Source organism: Chiloscyllium plagiosum, chromosome 11 (genome assembly GCF_004010195.1).
Source record: "Chiloscyllium plagiosum isolate BGI_BamShark_2017 chromosome 11, ASM401019v2, whole genome shotgun sequence".
Lineage (NCBI taxonomy): Eukaryota > Metazoa > Chordata > Chondrichthyes > Orectolobiformes > Hemiscylliidae > Chiloscyllium > Chiloscyllium plagiosum.
Genome location: NC_057720.1, coordinates 91,632,088 through 91,637,271, shown reverse-complemented (window position 1 = coordinate 91,637,271; position 5,184 = coordinate 91,632,088). Strand labels below are relative to the sequence as shown.

The window sequence follows — 5,184 nt, the reverse complement described above, 5'->3', positions numbered from 1 at the left end:
CCCTTCCAATCAACTCTGGCCAGCTCCTTCCTCATGTCTTTGTACTTACCTTTACTCAATTGAAATACTGTTCCATCTGACTGCAGCTTCTCCCTCTCAAACTACAGGGGGAATTCGATCATATTATGGTCACGTATCCACAGGGATACTTTCGTTTTAAGCTCACTAACCAAGTTTGCCTCATTACACATCACTGAATCCAGACCTGTCTGTTCCATAGTGACTCAACCACAAGCTGCTCCAAAAACCATCTCATAGACAGTCCATGAGACGCGCTACCCAGTCCACCTATCCATTGAAGTCTGCCCTGACATTTTGTTTATGGCTTTTCTGTCTTCTGATTGATTTCCTTCCCCACACCCTGGTTACTGCTTGGAGACCTGGACATAACTTGCATCAGATTCTTTATTTCTTGCAGTTCCTCAACTCTACTCACAAACATTCTACACTTTCTCACTCTATATCACTTCTTGCTATTGATTTGATTTCATTTCATACTAACAATGCCCTTCTGCCCATCTGCCTGTCCTTTTGATGGGACATGTATCCTTGGATATCTAGTTTCCAGCCCGGATCCCCTTACAGCCATGACTCTGTGATACCCACAACATCGTAACTGCCAGTTTCAATCTGCACGACAAGCTCATTGTGTATACTGTGTGTATTTAAGTACAACACCCTCAGTCCTGCATTGACTGCCGTCCGTCTCATTGGTGTCCTCTTTCTGCTGTGCTCTACATTCGATTCCTGATCCTTTCTGTACTCTCTGTCCTATTATGTGTTTTTGAAACTTGAATAACCTCCCCTGAGCCCTCCTCCACTTTTACTAGTTTAAATTCCTTGGAAACTCAATTTACCTCTATTTGTGGCATCACTTTGTCTACCTTACTCGGAATGTTTCATGCATTTAGATACAAACTCTAGAAGCTTGTTCTATTATTGATGTTCCCTGCACTTTTAGGCTTCCTTTGATTTTCAAAAATTCCATCCCTTTCTTTTATTTTCTGGTCACAATCAATCCCATCACTAACCAATAACTTACCTTCTCCTTCACCTTCCATTTTCTCATTTTCCATCCAAATGAACCAAATTACTTTCGCTTTGGGTTGAGTTCAGGACAATATTTATCGTTGAGCCAACATCATGAAGAATGCTCTTTGATCTCATTGCTTCTAGTGGGATCCTGCTGTGTAGAAACTGGCTGCCACGTTACCGACATTGCAACAGTGACTGTTTGTCAAACAAAACTGTCTGTAAATGTCTTTGGGAGAGCCTGAAGTGTTAAGGGCTGGATTGAAATACAATTAGAGTCAGAGAGATGGACAGCACAGAAACAGACCCTTCGGTCCAACTCGTCCATGCTGACCAGACATCCTAAATTAATCTAGTCCCATTTGCCAGCATTTGGCCCATATCCCTCTGAACATATCCTATTTATATACCCATGCTTTTTAAATGTTGTAATTGTACCAGCCTTCACCACTTCTTCTGGCAGCTCATTCCATACATTTAACACCCTCTGAATGAAAATGTTGTCCCTTAGGTCCCTTTGAAATCTTTCCCCTGTCACCTTCAACCTCTGCCCTCCAGTTCTGGACTCCCCCACTCTGGAGAAAAGATCTTCTCTATTCACCCTATCTATGCCCCTCATGATTTCATAAACCTCTATACAGTCACCCATCAACCTGCAATGATCCAGGGAAAACAGCCTCAGCCTATTCAGCCTCTCCCTTTTGCGCAAACCCTCCAACTTTGGCAACATCCTTGTAAATCTTTTCTGGATCATTTTAAGGTTCACAACATTTTTCCTACAGCAAGGAGAATTGCTCACGGTATTCCAAAAGTGCCCTAACCAATGTCCTGTACAGTTGCAACAGCTCCCAACTCAATGCACTGCCCAATAAAGGAAAGCAAACCAAATGAGATTGTCACTCCCCTACCTACCTGCAACTTCATCTTCAAGGAACTATTCTTTTTTTTTGGATGAACTGGGAGTCTTTCAGTTGTGAAAGATGCCATTCCATGGCACTATTGGATAAAGAGCAGGCAGTTCCCCCTGGTGTCCATGGTCAATATTTATCCCCCAGTCAAAATCACTAAAAATGTATTTCTCTGCTAATTATCACATGATGTTTGGGATCCCACTGTGCACAGTCTGCTGGAAAGATCCATTGGGTCATTCTGAGTTGGGGACAGGAGCTACACAAATCCAAGTTTTTCTTTAAGACTGGAGTCTCCTGATCCAGACACTCACCCATCGTCTGCGCACGCTCACCTTCCAGGGGTCATGGGGCCATTAGGAGCAGTGATCCTGCCTGACTCTGGAATAGGAAGACTCATTGCAGCCTCACGCTTGACCCTCAGAACAGTGGTGCGCAGCAAGTTTTGAAATAAAATCTAGAACCTTCTACACAGGCACCCAACATGACTCTTTCCTGAAGTGTGTAGAACCGAGTCTGCTCCAATGTTCTCGGATAAAGTTCTCCTGATACTTTATCCGAGGTGATCGGAGGTTTGTTAAAGAGGTATCGAGCTCCATCCCACTTTCCAGCTCTTGTTCCATAGCTCTGGAGGTTTCGCTGTTTGAAGTGAATATCCAAGTGTTTTTTTCACTGTGATGAGTGTTTCTGCCTCTCCCACCCTTTCAGACAGTGAGTCCCACATCCCACCAGCCTCTGGCTGAAAACAAATACCCTCAACTCCCCTCTAATCCTTCCCCAACTGATTTCAATCTCTCCCCATGGTTATTGCCCTCTGTGCTGATGGAAATCAGTCCTTCCTGCACACTCTATCCAGGCCCCTCATTATTTACATACCACGATCAAATCTCCCCTCGGCCTCCTGCGATCCAAAGAAAACAGTCCCAGCCAATCCAATCATTCCTCAAAGTTCAAAGTCCCCATTCCAGATAAACTCCTCCTCTGTCCTGGTCTCTAGTGGGATCACATCCTTCCTGTAATGTGGTGACCCGAACCGTACACTGTTCTCTCACTGTGCTCTAACTGGGGTTTTATATAGTTCCAGAATAAACAAACTCTTTGCTTTCAACCAAAAATGAGATAAAGGAGGTGATGGTCTCATGGTATTATTGCTGAACTGTTAAGCCAGAGATCCAGACAATGTTCTGGGGACCAGGGTTAAAATCCAGCAGATGGTGGCATTCAAATTCAATCAAAAAACATCTGCAATTAATTGTCAGACAAATGGCATCTGATTCCCTAATGTCTTTTAGGGAAGGAAACTGCCATCCTTACCATGTGACTCCAGACCCACAGCAATGTGGATGACTCTAAACTGCCCTCTGGGCGATTATGGATGGGCAATAAATGCTGCGGATCCAGCAATGCCCTCATTCCGTCAAGAGAAAAAGAAAAACAGTTTCTCTCATGTGTCTTCTTAACCACCTTACTGACCCGCATTGTTTAATCACCAAGGCCACATCTTCCACCTCCACACACACGTGACTTTCAGCTTCAAACTGATGAGAGACATTCCTTCATTATCTGAGAAACAGATAGAAACGTCCAAACTAGGAGCAGCAGTAGGCCATTCAGCCCCTCAAGCCTTCTCCACCAATCAATATGATCATGGCTGATCATCCAACCCAGTCCCCTGTTCCTGCTTTCTCCCCACATTCTTTGATCCCTTTAATCCTAAGAACTATATCTAATTCCTTCTTAAACACATACTGCATCTAATTCCCTCTTGCTAGAAAGAAGAATGAAATTATTGGGTTGTTGTTTTTTGACCAATATGGACACAATGGGCTGTTGGGCCTTTTGGATCTCTCTGATTCTATTATTATATATTATGAATAACTGGATTCCAAGGATTGACCCCTGTGGCACCCTAAGTTATTACTACCTGTTATTCAGAAAAAGACTCCTTCTTTCTGTGCTGTCGGCCAACCAGTACCCAATCCATGTCAGAACATGACCCCAATCCTCTTGTTCATTCGGTCTAGATCTGGAAGTCCCACCTTTACTCTGTGTGGGAACAGATTCTGAATGATCTCTGTCTTGTTCTTTGAGGGCTCCCACTGCCTTGACACTGATTTCCCATCATGTCACTGCTTCCAGTCCACTTTTACCAAAGCACCACACAGTTTAGTAAAATGAAAAGCTTTACACTTACTGCACAGTTCTCCATTTCTATCCATACTCTCAATCTCACTGAGTTCTGATCACTGTCACTAAAATGCTCCCACATTGATAGCCCTTCCAGCTACCCACTTTCATTCTATAAACAATGGTCTAAAATTGTCCCTTCTCTCTCTGCTGCTTCACCATCACCTTCTCTGGGGCAATTAGGGATGGGCAATAAATGCTGGCCCTGCCAGTGACACTCACATTCCCAAGAAGCACTTTAAACAATGTCTGTTCTTTTGTTGGGTTTATTCTGTATTGACTAAAAATGTTCAAAAAGATTGTATGGCCAGTGAATATTGTGAGGGTTGAATTCCCTTCGAATGACAGGGATTATAATTTCTCCTCTTATCTTTCAGGCCGTGAGAACTCTCAGCCCAAGCTGATCCTGCTGCCCCCCTCCCCAGAGCAGGTCAATGCCAAGGGCACTGCCATCCTGGTTTGCCTTGCCAATCACTTCTATCCTGATGAGCTGGAGGTGCAGTGGAAGAAGGACGGTGCAGTCATTTCGGACGGGGTTCAGACCAGCAACTACCTGCGAGCTTCGGACAGCACCTACAGTGTCAGCAGCCTGCTGACCCTTTCTGGGTCTGACTGGGAGTCCAACGCTCGCTTCTCCTGTGCCCTCACCAACGTGACCCTCCCCTCACCCCTCAGCAAGAGCATCAGGAGATCAGAATGTGTGTAGAGTGTTTGAGACAGTCCACAGAGGAGACACAACTTAAAACAGAACAGGGCTGAGCTGGCAGGTCAAAGGTCATTGTCAGCACTGAATTTCAATTCTCTTCCATCTCAGGACTGGCTCTGAGAACCTTCTGAGGTTTGGATGTTAAAGCAGGTCATTGCGACAGTGTCGAGAGAGCTTTACGCTGTGTCAAACCTCATACTGTCCTTGTCCTGGGAATGTTTGATGGGGACAGCGTTGACTTGCGATGCCAAGTAAAACCTCTCGAAGATGCTGAAGACTGTCAGCTGTACAAAACAATGTGAACCTCAGAAGTCTCTGCTTCAGTAAACCAGATCTCCTTCCTGCTCAGCC

The 5,184-nt window shown here is 44.6% G+C and overlaps 1 pseudogene and 1 gene segment (V, D, J or C); one reads left to right on the top strand and one right to left on the bottom strand.

The window, feature by feature from the left end:
* Positions 1-5,178, top strand: part of LOC122554662 — a 12,192-nt pseudogene extending 7,014 nt beyond the window's left edge.
* The window catches only part of LOC122554661, a 170,746-nt gene that overhangs the window by 65,221 nt on the left and 100,341 nt on the right, over positions 1-5,184 (bottom strand).